Here is a 21,464-nt window from a genome sequence, read left to right as displayed (position 1 = left end):
TATATCTGGGTCCTTTCAGCAAAATCTTGCTAGTGTATGCAATGGTGTCAGTGTTTGGAAGCTGATTATGGGATGGAACCCTGGATATGGCAGGCTCTAGATGGTCCATCCTTTCGACACAGCTCCAAACATTGTCTCTGTAACTCCTTCCATGGGTGTTTTGTTCGCAATTCTAAGAAGGGGCAAAGTGTCCACACTTTGGTCTTTGTTTTTCTTGAGTCTCTTTGGGCTTTTTTTGGTTGGGAGGTTTTTAATGACTTCTTCTGTTTCCTTGTGTGATATGGGCCTGTTAGTTTACCTTCCCTTGGTTTAACTTTGGTATGTGGCATCTGTCTAGAAAGCCATCCATCTCATCTCGATTTTCCAGTTTTGTTTTGTATAAATTTTTATATCAGGATCTGATGATTTTTAAAAGTTCCTCCTTTTTTGTTGTTATGTCTCCCTTTTCATTTCTGATATTAATTTGGATCCTGCCTCTGTGCCCTTTAGTTAGTTTGCCTAGGGGTTTATCTTGATTTATTGTCTCAAAGAACCAGCTTTAAGTCTTGTTTAATTCTTTGTATTGTTCTCTTTGTTTCTATTTGATTGATTTTGGCCCTGAGTTTGAGTATTTCCTCCCTTCTACTCCTCTTGGTGTTTCTTTTTGTTCTACAGCTACATGTGTGCTGTTATGTTGTTAGTGTAAGATTTCTCTAGTGTCTTTAGCAGGGCTCTTAGTGCTATGAACTTTCCTCTTAGCACTGCTTTCATTGTGTCCCATAAGTTTGCGTATGATGTGTCAACACTTTCATTAAATTCCAGGAAGTCTTTAATTTCTTCCTTTCTTTCTTCCCTGACCATGTTGTCATTGAGTAGAGAATTGTTCAATTTCCACATGTATGTGGGTTTTCTGTAGTTTTTGCTGTTATTGAAGATCATCTTTAGGTGGTGATGATGTGATAGTTTGCATGGTATTATAGCAATCTTCTTATATCTGTTGAAGGTTGCTTTGTGACCAATTATATGGTCAGTTTTGGAGAAGGTGTCATGAGATGGTGAGAAAAAGGTGTAAACTTTTGTTTTAGAGTGAAATGTTCTGTATCCCTTAAATCGTTTTGGTTCATAACCTCTCTTACTTTCACTGTGTCTCTGTTTAGATTGTTTCAGTGACCTGTCCATTGGTGAGTGTGGGGTGTTGGAATCTCCCACTATTATTGTGTGGGTTTCAATGTAGGTTCTGAATTTTAGTTGTGTTTTTTTTATATATAAATTTGATTGTTCTTGCATTTGGGGCATAGATATTCAGAATTGAGACTTTCTCTTGGGGAATTATATCCTTGAGGAATATGAAGTGTCCTTCATTACTCTTGAAACTTTTGGTTGAAAGTCTATTTTACTGGATATTAGGATGGCAACTCCTGTTTGTTTCCTAGGACCATTTGCTTGGAAGACAATTTTGCATCCTTTTACTCTGAGATAGTTCCTGTCTTTGTTATTAAGGTGTATTCCTTGTATGCAGCAAAATGCTGCATCTTGTTTGCATATCCAGTTTGTTAGCTTATGTCTTTTTATAGGTGAGTTAAGTCCATTTATATTGAGAAATATTAAAGAGATATGACTGTTGGTTTTTGATATGCTTATTTTTGTAGGTGGCTTTATGTGCTTTTGGCTCTCTGATTTTGACTTTGTTATGAAATTCTTAGTATCTTGTTTATTTGGTGCAGGTATTTTCCTTGTGTTGGAGTTTTTCTTTCAGGATCCTCTGTAGGGATGAGTTGGTAACAAGATACTGTTTGAATTTGGTTTTGTCCTGGAATATTCTAGTTTCTCCATCTATGTTGATTGAGAGTTTTGTTGGGTATATTAGCCTGGGCTGGAATTTGTGTTCTCTTAGAGTCTGCATGACCTCTGACCAGGTTCTTCTGGCTTTCATAATCTCTGTTGAGAAATCTGGTATAATTCTCATATGTCTACCTTTGCATGTTACTTGGCCTTTTCCCCTTGCAGCTCTTAACATTCATTTTTTTTTGCTCTGTGCATTTAGTGTTTTAATAACTATTTTGAAAAATATCTGAAGAGATGATTTTCTTTACTGATCCCATATATTTGGTGTTCTTCAGGCTTCTTGTATGTTAATGGCCATCTCTTTCTTTAGGTTGGTGAAGTTTTTTTCTCTATGATTTTGTTGAAGACACTTTCAAGTCCTTTGAGCTTGGAATCTTTCTTCTCCTCTATTCTGATTATTCTTAGATTTTGTCTCTTCATTGTGTTCTGAATTTCCTGGATACCTGGGTTAGGAATTCTTTATGTTTTGAATTTTCTTTGACTATTGTGTCAATCTTTTCTACTGAATCTTCTACACTTGATATTCGCTCTTCCATCTCTTGTATTCTGTTGGTAATACTTACATCTGTAATTCCTGACCTCTTTCCTAGGTTTCCCATTTCCAGCTTTGCCTCCATTTGTGTTTTCTTTATTGTTTCTACTTCCATTTTTAGGTCTTGGATCACTTTATTCAATTCTGTCACCTGTTTACCTGTGTTTTCCTGTACTTCTTTCAGTGAGTTATTGATATCCTCTTTAAAGAACTATATTTATCTTCATGAGATAGGATTTTAGGACAGATTCCTAATTTCCAGCTGTGCTGGTGTACTCAGGACTTGCTGTGGGATAACTGGGTTCTAATGATGCCCATGTATTTTGGCTTCTGTTACATATGGTCTTGCACTTCCCTTTCACCATCTGGATATACCTGGTGTTTGTTGGCCTGGGTGACTGTATGGAGTCTGCCTCTTTTGCCCCTGGGTTGTTTTAGGTCTCCCACTAGGCCTGTAGCCCTGTCTGTATCTGACCACCCATAGGGTCTTCCAACTGGGTCTTCACAGGGGCAGAAAAGCTGCTGATCTGTTGCCCTGGCTGCAGTAGATCTTCTGGGCAGCCTTCAGAACTGCTCTGAGTGCAGCGGGTCCTCTAGGATGGATCAGGATATGGAGTCTTTACAGGAGCAGACCAACTAGGGGTCTCCAATTTTTCTTAAGATTGATTTTCCTAAATATTAGTCATGTCCAAAAAGCCTGATTAAATGAACCATATGAAGGCTAGCATTACACAGCAACCATATGTGTAATTCAAAATATGTTTGAAACATCAAAATAACAGGTATATGCAATGTAATGATTAGCACATGATGAAAAAGCTGTTGATAATGAATTTCAGCTCCTTGTCATACTTATTACTGACAGCCTAGAAACAAACAAACACTTAAACAGTAAAAATGAAACAAAAAACAAAACAAAGCAAACAAAGTCATACAAACATTCCATAAATTTGTGAAATATTAAGTTGGTCCATAAAATGTCCTAGTTACCCCATGCCCTTATATTTGTATACTCTGTATTTCTTTTTTTTTTTTTTAAAGATTTATTTATTTTAATGTAAGTACACTGTAGCTGTCTTCAGACACTCCAGAAGAGGGCGCCAGATCTCCTTACGGATGGTTGTGAGCCACCATGTGGTTGCTGGGATTTGAACTCTGGACCTTCGGAAGAGCTCTTACCCACTAAGCCATCTCACCAGCCCCCTACTCTGTATTTCTTATTCTTCTATAACATTAGAAACAATAAATAGAGGAGACACTACTATTGCATCTAATCATGTCTTTTGAACTCAAACTGGTAGAAGCCGTATGTCCTGCTGTGAGGAAATTTAAAGAACCTCAAAAGAAGCCTATTTGCAGAATAACTGAGACCTTCTGATTATTGACACTATTGACTGATTAACTTATCAGGTATAACTCAAATATATTGGAAGAATATCCTGTTTTTGTGCCAACTTATTAAGTAGCTATCATGGGCATTTTATTGAATCCTATCAATTCCCGTGTACTAAAATAACTGAGTTAACCTATTCAGGAATTCTCTCTTAGACAAACTGTGAGAAACCAAAATCAATATTTCTAACTTATTTAACTAAATATTGAGTTTATACATTATGTATCAATACATCAATAAAAAATTCAGAAAAATATCTGTCTTTTAACCATAACAAATTTGCACGATAATAAATTTGCATATTTAAACAAGCAAATGTATATCATAAATTGAAATTTGCATTGACTGAAAACCAGTTTTATATAGAACTATATTTTTATGCAAATAAATAGTTATCTATTTATAACTAGTAATTTAACATACTTCCTTAAATAAAATAGATATAAAAATTAAGGGCTTCAGGAAAATAGCAAACTTTCATATTTAATGTGTGCAAAAATGTTCCAGAAGTGTGTAGACAAGGAATGATTAGAAGAAGAGAGGACAAAAGTTATCATGTCCATAGGAAAATTAATTCCAGAATAAGGAAATATCCAATAGTACCCAAGGGTAATATATCATATAATACTAAATAAAAACACCTATTTTGGATGCAAAAATATACTTGGAATCTGATTAAGAATTGCTTAAATGTAATATTAAGAAAAAGAACTCCTTGAGAAAGATGAAAAAAGTGAACATAAATATGCAATGGCATCATCTGTTCTGTCCTTGTAACGTTTCACCAGCAAAACACACTCGGACAACCATATCTTTCTACGACAAAGCTTTATTGCTTACTTATCAGGAAGACCCTGAACCCAGAAAATGAAGCTGCTTAAATACCCCTCTGTGTGACGTATCAGCTCCTGATTAGCTGCTCACTCATCACCCCACTACTACACCCCGGAATGGGCAGTGACTTGGCACGAATTTAATCCAGCACCTACGCATATTGCTTGTTTACTAGTTAGGCACTGAGGAAGCCAGCGCCATCTTGTAATGGCAATTGTGCATGGCTTCCCACATCTTCCCCTTTTCATTTTATTAAAAATTGAGGCTGGTCTAGGCCTCTGCAGTTATGTCCATCTGCTGTGGCTCCTGTCTTAGGTCATTCCTCCAATGTCACAGCCTTTCCTGTCATAGGGTAGCTCTATCGCCACCAGGTCCCGTGTCTTAGGTTGGTATATACATGAGGAAAGTTGCCCATCTCTGGATACCGCAGTACTATGTGACAGTAACTGCTAAATGACCTAGGGCGAACTCTATAAAAGAGGCCAGCCAATAAACAAATTAGTAATCCTCAGCGAAGTGCAAGTGCTGAGCAATGAGCGTTGAGTCTNTTACATCCCAGTGCAATGGATCCACAAATCTGTGGGATGCAATAGCAGAGAACTCAGATGACATTTAGGTCTTAAGCATGGACAGCCAAATTTCAGGGGAGGCCTCTTGTTCAATGGCAGCAAGTGCCTGAGCAATAATGACCTTGTCACGGTTTTGTTGGGCCCTGAGCTTACAAACTAACCCGAGCATGAACACAAGCTCACAGCAGATGGTAGAAGCAAATAAAACTACCCCCACCCATTCCTTAAAATAAGAAAAGGCAGATAAAATCCAGGAGGGGAGACCCTCTGTCAATGACAGGTCCACTCGCGTCGAGTTGATCCTGAGAACAGCTGCTCTCAGGGCCTCAAGGGTCTCATTGAATCTTTCAGACCAATTTCCTGCAAGATACAAAGAAAGCTGTCTAGACAGGTTAGCTGCACGACTAAACTTTTCATATTGAACACTTGTAATGCACAGACCACCTAATTTTCTTTCACAGCCCAACTGGGCCAACTGGTATAGAACACTTATCTGTTCCTCAACCAGATTGAGGCGCTGATTCAAAATCATCAGCCCTCCCTTCAGCTGGGCACTAGCACCTGCCTCATTACTTAGAATCCATTGGTAATATGGCCAAATATTTTCTTTTTCTGTAGCATCTCCTTTATCATTCATTACAGCAAAATCCAATGGAGGTGACAGAACAAAACCCTTTGCTATTTCTTTCTGAGGAAAAATATTTTGATTGACAAGGTGAAAAAACTATAGGAAATGCAAGGTCCGGATGACACCAAGGCATGCTGCATATAGCAGAAGCATTGTCAACAGGCCATCATGATCTTTTGGGAATAGTTGCATTTCCCTTTATCATAATCATGGTGATGTTTATAGGTGAAGTTACATTATTTCCAACATCACTTGAGCCTGACTGTGCTCCTTGAGCAACTTGCGTTAAAGCATTAAATAACACTCCAGAGCTCACTTTATTTTGGCTAATGGAATCTGCCCAATTAGAGATAATCTTTTTCTTTAAAAATATTCAGTTGCCAAAAACAAAGGGAAGGTATAAGGATTGGAATGTACCGGTAAATGTACTGGCCATGATCTTACTATGGCCTATCACTGTTCGCCCATTATACTAGGAACCTGAGACAAGTTCAGTATTGTCAGGATCAGGAACAGTCCTGTGGGGGGGGGGTCAGCATCTTCCACACCATCCTTGATGAATATCTTGTGGGTGAGTCGTTCCGGCAGCCAAAATGGGTTGTCTTCACTCTGTGGAAAAACACAGACAGCTCCCCTGGATCTTATTAAGATAGGATCCGGGCCTTTCCAAAGACCAGTTAAAACATCCTTCCATTTGACCATTTCATTGAGTGGTTGAGGCCATTGTCGGTGCCTTTCAGCTGGTGATCTCCCAGCATTATCCAGTTTTAAGAAATTAAGAGTAAATATTATAAGGGATAGAGCCATCTTTGGCGTCATAGCCTCTATCCCCCCTTTTTGTTTTTGTTTTTTAAAGAAGTTTTAATTTTCTTAGTTGCTTAATGACTGGTTTGAGATAGAGGCCTTCATACACATTCCGTGTCCTCCCCAGGACATAGCATGTGGGAGTTGGTTGCCTTGATGCCAGGTGTAGGTCATGAATGTTTCTGACTAACAAGAACAGAACATTTGTTTCTAGGGTGGCTATTCAGCCCAGTCATATATACTATTTAGATTTACAGCTAGGACTTATCTGTTTAGTCTTTCTTGCCAGTGGCTAACTTCAGCTTAGGAATTTTTCTCTTGAATAGGAGCCAGGTAATGATGTATGTACTCTAATAGGTTGAATATAAAAGGGGTGCTCATGCATCAAAATACAATCTTGTATTTTCATCAAAATTTTAGATACTGAACTGTTAGTCAGTTTTAATATAACATGAACAATGACTAATTACCTTTCAATTGTTTCTCTTGAAGAGAGATTGTAACTAGAATGCTTGAAAAGTCGTTATAGTCACTTGTGTATAATTTATTTATTAATCAGAGATTAGAGAAAGTCTTTAAGTTGTCTCTGCAAATAACTATCTTTTAAAACCCAAATAAATATAAGAATCCTGAGTTTGTATCTTTTCANGAGCTATCTGTAATCTTTATTAGTTAAAGCTTTATGTAAACCTCTATAACACAAAAGCAAATCCTGGGGGTCTTCTCCAGGCAACTTAGGACAATTTCTTAACTGCCCAAAAACAATTTTCTTAAAGAAACAGTATTTTTTCTTATAAGTTGCGTAAGAAATTATAAGCTCTGAGATATAATATTAACTATTAATATGCAACTTAAAGTTTGATTGTACAACATTTTTAAACACCATCTTCACACACAATTTAATTATCTGTGCTGAAACAGGAGTAAACTCAAAAGAATAATCATGTGATTTAATTCACATATACTTTTTTCTCATATAAAGGCTATTTTTTAAACACAGTAAATGGGATGGATGCATACATGCATGAATTTATAAATTTTTAATTTATCTTGGGATAATGATTATCAATTTTACTTTATATGATGGTATGTAATAGATCAAACATCAGTATTCTGCAATAACCAAATTAATGGCTGTTTGGAACAAGGAAAAGACACTCATACATGTAAGCAAACTCTGTACACTATAACTTTATATAAAGTAGGCAAGTCAAATCACAATGTATTGATAAATTTCACAGCCTAATTGACCTTTTATAAACTTTTGAATTTAAATTTTATTTAGAACAACATCTGGCTAGGTCTGTAATANGGCTCTAAGAAGTGCCACACAAGTGGAGCTGAAGCTGCTCCCCTCTGAGCTCTGCCTCAACCCAAATGCAAACTTTTCTCAATCTGAACACTCTGCCAGAGTCTTGGCTCAAAGATTATCCCTATATTGAAGTATCCTTAAAGACTTGTTTTCTTGTGTTTGTTCATGTTGTTTAGAAAGACTCCAACCTTAAGTTCCCAATTTTAAGCTAACTTTCTGTTACAAGCTAAAGGCTGCCTGCCCCTTTCAGAGCTCCGTTTGCAATCGGCCCTCAGCAAGGCTTTTCCAGCTGTACTTGGCTCCCAGCCACAGTGTAGCTAACTTATAAACAAGTTAAAGGATGGACAGCCAGCATATAAAGTTTTAACCATTTATATTTTCAACATGAAACACAGAACAACAACCATTCAAACAACAAAACAAAAACAAACATGAATTGACAGTCCAAAAACAGACAATAGACAGACAGGGAATAGAACTTGGTGTCTCAAAGGGACACAGATACCTTAACCAGAGCTAAGAAAATCTCCATAGGAGTCAGAAAGAAAGTAGGATGTCTCCCGTTTTTCTTCTGTTCCCAGGAGAGCTCTGAAATAGCTTATTTCCATTTTTTCTCTTTTTTGCTAAAGGATCCCAAACAAGGGATAACTGCTTTTCTAAAACGTATTTTCTCTCTCTCATGTTCAGACTCTACTTCCTTATCTCCTTCTTCTTGGAATACTGCCAGAGAATGAGAGGAGGCACAGTGACCCTGAGAGCTATCTTTAAGCCTTTAATGAAGGCTGCCTCTTTAGTCAAAGTCCTCGAGAGGAGGGTAAATTGACTAAATTTATATTATCCTTTGTATCTTTATAATTTATATTATCTTTTGTATCTTTATATTTTATATTATCTTTTGTATCTTTATATTTTATATTATCTTTTGTTTGTCTGTTTTCTCCTTTTTCACTCCATGGTAGCAGAAATCTTGCCACAATGCTTTCCATTCAAGATACATTCCCATATTTGGAGCCAACAGCTTTTATCACCGTTGTCCAGTCCCGGGGAGTCATTGCCAAGGCTGCAAGCCTTTCGACTTGACTTGTGCTACAGTGAAATTGGCACTGACTCCATAGTTACGGACAGACTCAGCAAGCTCCTTAATCTGTATATACTCTACCTGAGCATGAACACGCCCACCCTCAGCTCCTTCAAAGACCTAAATGCCTGCTGCATCTTCCTTTGTTCCTCTCTTGGAATGAACGAGTCTATGCACTGCCTCTCTGCACAGGGCTGATGCACTACTCAGGGTGGGGGCTCTGCATAGGGCGGAGGTGCACTATGACCTTGAAGCCGAGAGCCCAGAGGCCAAGCAGCAAGCTGGCCTTCGCCAGCCACTTTTGGCTTTTTTCTTGACTGATAAGCTCGCATTTTATCTGGCTGGTACTTTTCTCTCTCATAACAAGCTTTTTCCTCCTCCGAGTCTGTTTCCTCAGAGGGGCTAAGTTCTTCATCTGATTCTGAGCTGCTAAGTGCTAGCTCCTTAAACTCATCTAGCAGTGGGTATAGGCTCCCTCTTCTAGTGACCTCCGCTGATTGAGCTTTTTTCTTTTGTTTTTTCTCCTCCATTCTTCTTATCTCTCCCTGGGTATTTTTCCCCGACACAATCTTTTCCTCTGGTTCGAGACCCGTGGAAAGGCCTGTATGCTTATTTGGTGCACCATGTTTCCTCTTTGCTCCTACTCTCTCTCCCGACTCTGCCTCTGATAGGCTTTCTTGAACTTCTTCCAGAATTTTCTGCCCTGCCTGAACTACTTGTTGACATTCCTTTAAGCACGATCTAATGAGCTTCCACAATGGCATGGTTCCTGCTTTAAGTTTGCCATTCTCCTGCTCCCCAACTAAATCTCCCCTGAGTTTCTCCCAAGAGGGGATAGTTAAGGACCCTGAGCACACAAACCACGGTGCTATGTGATCTATCTCTTTTACAAAGCCTTCTAGTGTCTTGGTGGAGATTTTCAAGCCACACTGCCTCATGACAGACTGTAAGGTGGTCACCACAGAGTAGGAGGCTCCCATATTATCTTCTTGCCTTTTTTCTAACCTTGCCTGACCTCGTCTGAACACTAGTTAGCAATTCCTCCTGTGGAAAATGTACGCAATCTAAAGAAAAGAACGAGCCCTGTGAAAAGGAACAGAAAGTCTTCTAATGCTGGAGAAAGTTCAAGGCCATGCCTTGCAGAGCTGTATTGTCCCGTAGTTCTGAATCCACCCTGTGTGAAATGGGAGGGGGGTCTTCTTTCGGCGCATGGTGATGATATAGTCCTGGGTTATCAGCATCACTATGTCCTTGTAACGTTTCACCAGCAAAACACACTCGGACAACCAGATCCTTCTACAGCAAAGCTTTATTGCTTACTTATCAGGAAGACCCCGAACCCGGAAAATGAAGCTACTTAAATACCCCTCTGTGTGACGTGTCAGCTCCTGATTAGCTGCTCACTCATCACCCCACTACTACGCCCTGGAATGGGCAGTGACTTGGCACGAATTTACTCCAGCACCTATGCACATTGCTTGTTTACTGGTTAGGCACTGAGGAAGCCAGCGCCATATTGTAATGGCGACTGTGCATGGCTTCCCACACATAAATATGCAATGGCATCATCTGCTCCACTAAAAAGCATCAACCATGACACAGATGCAGGTGCCTTCTTATTAGATGCTTTAGAAATCACACAAAACTATTTCATACAATTATAGTACAATAAAGCACTAGATACTGTTTATTTTTTTTAAATTCTCATCTCGATTAAAAATCACCTGATATTAGTTATACCAAAAAGCCATAATATTAAAGGTAAGCTAAAATAAATATTTTATATTACATAAATATCATAAATCTTTATACTAATAGAAAAAAGATTTTTTTTTTGTTTTTTGTACAAAATTAAATTTAAGGAATTATGATTTGCCATTAATATGGAAATAGTTATATTTGGCTAGAAGTCAATTCATGCTTATGGAGAAGAAAGAAGGAATACAGAGAAAACAATATGAGTAGCAAAAAAATAAAGGTTTAGAAAGGCACAATATACTGAATTACTGAATTACTTATGTTAAATACTCCAAATACATTCTGTTCTAAAGACAAGTTGTGTAGTCATATAACAGAATATTGAGTATCTTTTTACTCTGTTTTTATGTTACAGTAAACTGTCCATTCCCAAAGCTCTGTAGTGCCACCTGCCATAGAACACCTGCTACTACACTCCCTTAAAGTGAAAATATTTACCTGTTCATACTTGCAATAAAGTGCTCCTCCTTATTTCCATATGAAAGAGAAATAGTGTTCATTTCCTTATATCTTATCTTAGGGAAATATATCTTAGGGAATTATAAGACAAATGACATATAATATGCTTAACAGATATAAGATAGCTTACAGGAAGTATATGCTCAAACTATAACTACATATAACATCACATATGTTGAAAAAAACCTGTATGTCAAAGATATTTCCTTGAAATTGTCCATTATCTCAGTTTAACACTTAAACATATAAGATTTGCAGTGAAGACTTGGTATTGCAGTGTTCTCCATCGCTTTCCTTGTCCATTAACCTTGGATCATGTACATCTATTTGCTTCAGTCATTGCTCATCACAATTCATATTTAAATCCAAAATGTGGGCATTTAAAACTTGAGGAACATTGACTTTTACACAAAATAGTACATTTTCTCTAGGACTTTGTTTTTCATGACACAGTTCCATAGGTCAGAAATCTAAGTGACTTTGGTTAGGCTCTATGCTATGCTCTTCCTGTGTCAAAATTACTTACTAGCACGGCATATTTTCATTGAATTCTGGGGCTCACACCTAAACTCATTCATTTAATGGAAGAAATTATATATTGCAGGATGGAGGCAAGTCGTTCCTTTGGTTTATCACATTCATCTAGAAAACTTCCTAAGTTCATCATTTTCCCAGGTTGTTTCATTGAGCAATCAGTCCTAAAGAACATGTTCTATTCAAAATGCTTTAAAACCTCCTGAAACTTCTCTACCATCAGATGATGAACTCTGATGTTAAGAAAGTATATTCAGATAAAGTCTCATAAGGTGAATTATTTTTCACATACTAGCCCCACATACAGGTCCCACAATTGGGACCTAAAACCTAACTCTGAGGAGTGATATGTCATCAAATTCACAAAGAATCATGATGAGTCACTTTAGGGGTAACTGGATATACTATACTAAGAAATTACAAAGTGGGAGTTCTTCAAAGTATTAAACCAAAATCTTTGAGGTTTCTTCTACAGAGCAGCTAAATGCATGTTTCATGTTTTTGTTGTCCCAAGATCAAGGACAAGTAATATACCCATCTTTCATACCACTTCCATCACAAACATCTGTCTTATAGTAGTGTTCAATTTTAATCTTCTTTCCTTGCTTCCATTAGAGTAATTGTGTTCTGTCTTCCTCCTGTGGAAGATTATTATGTCTACAATCTATCTACATAAGTGTTATGTGTTGCAAATGTATATCGTCTCCCTGGGTGACTATTATATACATAATATTACCTTCTTCCATTAAGCTAATGAACAGTTGTCACTTGGGATTAGAACAATCTGGCATCTCCAATTGTTGTCCTAAAAGTAAATAAAATAAAATAAAATAAAATAAAATAAAATAAAATATCCCACAGCCAAACCCACTGAATAGCATCTACTTTGGAATTTGTATAACAGAATATGGAGTTTTGCTTCCTACAGTCAGCAAGGAAAGTTAAATCTATTAAGGTTACATTTGACTCACTTACTAGAATCAGAGAAAACTTGCTGATTCCACAAATGATAATGCATGCCATTTCAAACAAAGAAAAATGCAACAGATTTTGGAAAGCCCAAGCTACTGTATACTGATGCATAAATGCACATTTGATACACGGGATTCTAGTCAATGGAATAATTTTGTGAAGCAGCATTTTTAAGTTTTGTCAGTACTGAAAACATGGGTTTATTTGTTGACCCTGTTGTTTGAAAATTGTAAAAATCTTCCACGATATTCATGTCTATCTTTCAAGGTGGTGAAGATACAGATGATGCCACTGTGATGTTTCTTGTACACAGTCTCACCCTCACCGAGGCCTCATTGAATAAGGTTCTCCTTCAGACAGCACACTTAGTCAATTAAATCTTCTTTAGTAACCTCTTTATCATCTGAATCTTAAAGTCCCACAACCAGCTCTTTCCTGCTTCCTTTAACCTAAGCAAGCTCTACTCCACCCTGACTTTTAAAAAGAGATTCATATTAACTCACTTTAAGAAAATATTCAAGATTTATATAGCTCATCACCTGAGATCAAATCCAGTTCCATTTAAAACACACTATCAATTGCAATGTTATGTAGTGTGGATCATAATGTTTGCATTATTTACAACTTTCCTATGCCACAACCTATTCTTCAGTGGTTTCCCAATTTATATCTGATCACATTATGTTCTATATAATTACATGTTTCTGTTTTCCCATTCAAAATGTATGTATTGTCTACTGATCATATGGACACCAACAGAGAACATGCTTATGTGTAGATCATAAATTATACTAACTATTAGAATATAACCATATTTCATCTAGCATATGGTAACCATTCAGATACTGATTCACATTTTTAAGATATGTTGAAGCACACATAAAATATTTAAAATCTGTTGATATGTACTGCTTCACTTGCCATCAATTACCCCTTCAACTCTAGGCTTTACTTTGATCAAATTAAGCCTGATTCAACTCCTTGGAACGAGTTTACAGACAGTTAATGTATTTTAATTAGGATAAATGAAGTGTAAATTTTCAGAGTTTTGAGAGCCCTGTGAAGAAAATTGCAATTTTGTTTGATGGATGGTATTTTAGAATGATGTGAAATTTCAAACAATGGAAGTCCTTTTTTGATCACTATAACAAGTGAGAAATTACTTCTCACTCTTCAACAAAACTTAAATAATCTTAACACACTCACATTTGCTATGAATTATACACCTTGCTTGGGCTAATTCTCGAGGAAATATACTAGTCCCTGGTGTGAAAATTAACACAAACCTTGTAATCCAAGGCTTCATATTGATTTGAATCAAGAAATGAGTTACTAAATTTATTCAGTAGATGATAAAATACTATATAGATTTACAAACATAAAGATAGATAATCATAATGAAGAATTCTAAATTTATAGGGACAGGAAAATATTTTGTGGAAGTATCCTTTAATAGATTATATTACACTTTGCATGAACTTTTACAAATATATATGTTGCTATTTAGGGCCTTAATATTTATCTGACTGGCTTTGCCTGTTATGTTCTGTTTATTGATGTGTGAATTCTATAGCTACTCTGCATCTAACTTAATCACAGCATTTTTGAGGTAATGGAGCACATTCACTATAATAATCAAGTGTTGTGATTTTACAAACTCATTAAGAAGCCTCAGCTTACCATTGTGCCTTAAATAAGAGCAATTCTGATGGGTTGTCATGACTATCATCTCACTGCTTTGATGTGAAGAAATGACTAATTGCTTCTGACTCAAAGCATATCACATGATCAAATAAATCTTATTTTCATTTTTTCTATTTCACCTGTTCCTTTCATATTGATCTGTATAATTAGTATACAAATATTGCATGACAAATCATTAAAATTCCCTCTGATTCACAACATCATCAGTGATTAAACACAACATCATTTATCCTCCCTAATTAAGCAATAACATCCTAAGATGACTGGGTGGATTCATTGAGTATTATTGGCAGCTGATTTATTTGTATGTTATCTGGGTTGTTGGCTTACTCACTTATTACCTCTGAACTACTGAGCCTGATAAAATTGTGATGGGAAGGTATTATTATAAAAGGGGAGTCTCTGGATTTGCATGAATGATCAGGTTATACAAATGTTGTTTGTTTCCTAAGGTTGAAGATTAGTATTATTAATGCGAATTCTTGTACACAGTCACTGCTTAAATATAATATATGAAATGGAACTTTGATATAAATTTTAAATATACTAGCTCCTACCCAGTCAATTAAATTGCACAAAATATGGACATATTTCTGGAGTTCTGGGTATGATATAGGAAGAATTTACAAAGTGTATACCATCTTCTCTTTTTAACCTTTATTTTCCAAGCTAATCTTTGCTCTTGGGCATCTTTGATAATTATAATTACTCTTTATTCTGGCTTAAATATCTAAATGAAGATTATCATACACATACACACACACACATATATATAAAATGCCTTTGTATACTAAATCATAATGTACTTCATAGTCATGCTCTTTATGTATATTATCTGCCAATTTTGAGAATTATCATTAAATATGATAAGAAGTAATCATTTAACATAATCAAAAAAGAACTACCAGGTAGATTAAATAAATGGGAAGATATTCATGTCATTTCTACCACAGTTTTAGGATATTAGGGAGGTGGAGAAGGAAAACAAATATTTATTTCTAGACAATGAAATACTTTTACAAGTATGCATAAATTCTTTGCTTAATACACATTTCTTTATTATTATTTCTAGCCCAATGATTTGTGTTATGCAATATACTAATTCAAAATTAGTTTAAATGTCATGTGCACTTCTAAATTCCTCTTGATTTAAATGATAAGTGTGGTGGTTTTCATAGGTATAACCCTCCACCCTGAAAGACTTATATGTTTGAAATGCTTGGCCCAAGGGAGGAGAACTCTTAGGAGTTGTGGCCTTCTTGGATTAGGTGTGGCGTTGTTAGAATAAGTGTGTCACTGTAAAGGTGAGTTTTGAGCCTAAACTACCCCCAGTGAAAAAGACACAGTCCTATTCTACTGTAAAGCAAAATGTAGAATTCTTGGATCCACAAACACCATATCTACTTGCACATTGCAATTCTTCCTGCTGTTGTTGGAATGACGTTTTATACATTGTATGAAGATGTTTGTATATCCTTCCTTGAATTCCTAGGGCAACTTTCAATTGGTTTAACTAAAAAAAGCCTTTGACCTCTAGCATAAAGCTAAATATATAGGTGGGGCACCTAGGCATAGAGGATCTCTGGGAAAGAGAGAGGAGGGGGAGGCAGAGATTTGTCAAAGGACTTGTATAAGAAGTTGGACTTGTTGAAGAAGGAAACTGAGGAGACATAACTGGTAATGTGGCAGAACTTAGATTAGTATAAACTAGATAAGTGAGTTACAAGCTATTTGGGGAGCAATCTCCAAGACATAAGGCAATGCTGTTATACATTTTGATAAACTAGGTTACCTAAAGGCAGCTAAGATACTGGCTTGGCTTCTCAGGAATGTCTAATGTGTTGAACTTTCATATAGAATACATATTTAGTTTTGATAGTGTGAATGATTTTATATGAGTGTGTACAAGCCACACAATATATGATGTGAGAGAACAACCTACCTGCACGAATAGATACCCTCTATGAGCTATGTGTTCTCTAAGCAAAGAACTCAGATTGTCATGTTGATAGGGTGGCAAGTACCTTTACACACTAAGCCATCACGATGAGCCAAGATGTTTCATGTCTATTTCTGATTTTTTGAAGAAGCAGAACTTGAACACAGGACTCACATGTCCAAGTTTATACTTAATGTAATCTCAATATTTGGTGTACAAGATAATAAAGCTTAAATGTTGGTTCAAGGTACTAAAAAATGAAAACACAATCTAAAACTCTTTGTATTGTAAAATACAAACTACTGTGACAACATTTCTATTGTACCCTATATAAATTGCGGCTTCAGTTCATGAAAGAGAATATCCAACTGTATGATTCCTCAACCATCTGCAATTCATCACACTTAAAATAATTAAACCAACAGTTTTCTTTTTAATATAGTAAAATAAGATTTGAAACTTTCCTAGAAATAGAGTATATTTGATATTAATTCCTCAAATTTTATGTGGAGTCACAAACAAAATGTGTGAAATTATGTTGAAAAGGAAGTTTGTATTATATTTCTATATATATGAATTCTTTAAGAGAGCAGATAGAAAATCATATGTAGTGGTTTCACTTCCACACATGCAATATAATAAAGCATTTTCAAAGAAAAGCTCATGTCATTCATCATTAGATTGATACTTGTCTTTATTTCCTCACTTTGGACACCGGTTAAATATAAGGGAACAAAAACATTGAAGAAGAAATAATTTTATATTAGCTAAACACTATTAACCTTGATGTTAACAAACTTTTAAAACTCTGCATTCATCATAAGTGTACAGTATGAATTTTTCTTGTTATGAATCTTTGCAATTCCATAATTGTAGTGTGAAACTTTTATACAAACCAATTTAATGTATCTGGTACAATTTATCATTATAAATGAACATTATTGTTGTTTCCAAATTAAAAGTGCAAGAAGGGATGGTATTCCCATCTCTCTATCTGTCTTTTTCATGCTCACAGAACAAGGAACATCCAGGTTAGATCTCTCCCCACTCCATTTCCATGTGCAATGATTCCCATGGGACACACCCAGGTACCCTGATCTGAGCTACATGCTAATTTCCTACACTTCATATCCATTGTCTAGCTACTACTCTGCCTACCTTCACTAAGCCTGCAGAACCAGGAACATCCAGGATGGACATTTCTCTCCTCTACAGGTCCCCTAGCTTCAGTGCTCTGGACTATACACACCTTGCTATGAGATGTGCACTGCCCCTTGAATCCCAATATTCAGGCAAACTACCAGAGACTTGATGAACTAGAAATATCCAGGTTGGGCCCACCTGTAAACCTATAGCAGAGTAGATTAAAGACACAAGTATCACCAACAGATTCAAGAGGTGGAAGAGATAAATCTCAGGCATAGAATATACAGTTGAAGAAATTGATATACCAATGAAACTAAATGTTATATTTTAAAATTCCTGACACAAAACATCCAGGAAGTCTCAGATACTATGAAATGACCTAATGTAAGAATAATGAGAATAGAAGAAAGTGAAGAATCCCAGCTCCAAATATCCCGAGCTACTGTTCTCGCAGGCAAGAACACACTCAGGACAACTGGAATCTTCTGCAGCAAAAAGCTTTATTGCTTCTTCAAGAGGGAAGACCCAGACCCTGGAAAATGGGGTCACTTATATAGCCCTCAGCCATGGCGTTTCAGCACCTGATGTGGCATGTCAGCTCCTGATTCATTGCTCGCCCATCACCCCACTACTATGTCCCGAGATAGGCAGTGACTAAGTGTGAGTTCACTTTTACACTTGCGCACAAGGCTTGTTTACTAGTTAGGCACAGCAGAGGCCAGCGCCATCTTATAATGGCGATTGCTCGCAGCTCGCAATTGCTTGCGGCACATCCAAAGACCACAAATTATTTCCATTAATATAATAGAAGAAAATTCTATAACCTGAAGGAAGAGATGTTTACACACATAAAAAAGAGCTTACAGAATACCAACTAGATGGACTAGAAAAGAAAATTCTCCACCACATACTAATTAAAATACAAAATCTACAAAACAAAGACAGAATATTAAAAATTTCAAGTGAAAAAGGCCAAGTAACAGGAAGACTTATCAGAATTACATTTGACTTCTCAACAGAGACTCTAAAAGCTAGAAGGACCTGAACATATGACTTAATGCCTCTAATAAAGCACATATGCCAACCTAGACTACTATACCCTGAAAAACTGTCAATTACCATAGATGTAGAAACAAAACAGTCCAAAGCAAAGCCAAATTAAAACAGTTTTTATCCACAAATCAGGCCTTACAGAAAATGTGAGGAGGAAAACTTCAAACCAAAACGGTCAACTACAGCAAGGAAAAGAAATGAAATAAATAATTCCATACCAGCAAAAATGAAATAAGCAAAGAACACACAACAACACACAAGGAGACAGACACATACAGACACAGATAATACATACACAAACACACATATACACTACCACTAACATCAAAATAACAGGAAAGAATAATCATTGGTAACTAATAATTGTCAACATCAGTGGACTCAATTCCTCAATGATAGAATGAATGTGAATTCAGGATCCACCATTGTGCTCCATACAAAAAACACACCTCAGCAACAATGAAGACCATTATGTCAGAATAAATGGTCGGGAAAAACAGGTTTTTCCAAGCAAACAGACACAAGAACTAAGCTGAGTAGCCATTCTATATCTAATAAACTTTCATCCAAAAGTAATCAAAAGAGATGGGAAAGAACCCCTCATACTCATCAAAGGAAATATCCATCAAGAGAACATCTGAATCCTGAATACCTATGCCCCAAACACAATGGTATTCACATTTGCAAAAGAACCATTCCCGAAGTTAAATTACACATTGAACCCACACATTAATAATGGGAGACATATACACCCCATTCTCATCAACTGGAGGTGTTCAAGACGGAACTAAAGAGAGAATGAATGAAACTCACCAGTATTATGAAATATTTTGACCTACCAGATATCTACAGAACAATTCGCCCAAACACAGAAGAATTTATCTTCTTCTTGGCACCTCAAAGACACTTTTCCAAATACTAGGAGCACAGGGAGTCTTGTGCAAGAGTTGGAAGAAGGATTGATGGACTCAAAGAGAAAACAGACTCCTCAGAAAGATTAACAGAATCAACAAACCTAGATCATTGGAGACTCAGAGACTCAGAGACTGAACCACCAATCTAAGAGCATGCAGGGACTGGGCCTTCTACACATTTGTAGCAGATTGCATGTCGGTCCCTTAAAAATTGTAGCAAGGGCATTCTTTGACTGTTTCCTGCCTGGCTGGGCCTCAATAAAGAAAGATACACCTAGTCCTGCTGGGCCTAGATGCTCCAGGACAGGGCCTTATCCAAGAGGTCTTTCCTATTCTCCTCAGAGAAGAGGAATTGGTAGTGGGGTCAGAGATTTGTAAGGGTGGGACTGGAAAAAGAAGAGGGAAGAGGTTGCAAACTGGGATGTAAAGTGAACAAATAAATTAGTGAAGTAAAAAAAAAATTAAGACGGGGTGGGAAGATAACTTACTACTTAAGAGTACTTGACACTCATCGACTAGATCTAGGTTTGGTTTTCAGTACCCACATGGTGGCTCCCAATCAACTATACTCTCATTTCAGGTGTTTTAGTGCCCTTTCTGTTTTTGTCCATACACCAGTAATGTATGTGGTACACTTACATACATTTTTAATCGTTAAGGCAAAATATTCATATACATAAAATAAAAATAAATAAATATATGAAAATGGTAGAAAAAGAGACAGCATCTTCTCTGTATCATCCTCATCCTCTTTCTAAATATCACTCTTATATTTAAATAATAGTAAAAAAAATCCCAAGCAAACAAATTGTCTCATGAAGGGCATCATGGCACACAAGCATGTACAATAAAGAAAAATTCATAAAACAATTAATTAAAGTTCAAGTGAAACTATTAGTGAATTAGAAACTGAACCCATTCATTAATATACAAGGAACAATGTGAGGCAAAATAATGATAAGATGATTAATTTTGAGATAGATAATAATGAGCTTAAAGGAAATCTTCTTATTTTACATGCAGACCTCAATTAAATTGGAGTTTAGGGGGATATATAGAATGCTCAGCAGTTAGGAGTAGTCACTAATCTGCACTCACAAGGTGCATAGACATGCCTTCAAACAAAGTACACTCATTCATATAAAATTTTTAAAAATTAAAAATGGATTTTTTTTCTACTTAACTACTAAAGACTGGGGTAGTTTCTTCAGCAATAAGCACAACAGTTTATTATGCTAGCAGTTATACTTGAAACTATTGACCTTAGGGAGACTCAGGCACCAAACATAATTTTCTATATGTTTAAACTAGTCTAGTCATCATTTGTAGCTCCCTACACCATCCCTCTTAATAAGAAATATACCACTTCATGAACAGGTTTGAAATCAGGCTTTGAAAAAATCAGCTAAGTGTGGCATTCATTATCTCTATCTTGGGAAAGTAGAGGTGTTCATCATGCAGCCACAAAATTAGTTAAAATTATCAAGGAGTTTTAGGCTTCATAAATGTAATATTGGATTCTACAAAGGCTATATATATGAAAAAGGTTGACCATAAGAAGATTTTCACAATTTTTTTTAAATCAGAGTTGAACATTGAAGGTACTGCTTTGGTTTACACCAGAAAATAACAATGCAACTTTGAGGTTCTTTTCCTAACAAAATAACAAAATACATTACAATTGCATAGCAATGGCATGCAGGTTTAGTTATGTTTCTTCCCTCAGGGTATTGATGCACCTTTGCCCACTAATTGGACTGAAAGAGTAGGGTGGTTTTGCATGCACTTTGTCAGTTTGAATTCTGGGAAGAAGTAGCATTCTCCAAAAGCATTTCAGTGAAAGAATTCCCATTATTTGGGGTAACAAGGACTACATAAACCTTAGAGAATAGATGGGGGCTTTCATGGTGAGTATACACTGTTAGTACTGAGGTGCTTGTAACACTGCCTTTGCATGAAGAATTCTATGTGCTTGCTGAACAGGTTCTTATAGGGAGAGAGGAAGTTAAAT

This window comes from Mus caroli, chromosome 2, assembly GCF_900094665.2.
Source record: "Mus caroli chromosome 2, CAROLI_EIJ_v1.1, whole genome shotgun sequence".
NCBI lineage: Eukaryota > Metazoa > Chordata > Mammalia > Rodentia > Muridae > Mus > Mus caroli.
The sequence above is the reverse complement of the archived record's forward strand: the minus strand, read 5'-3'. Positions refer to the sequence as shown.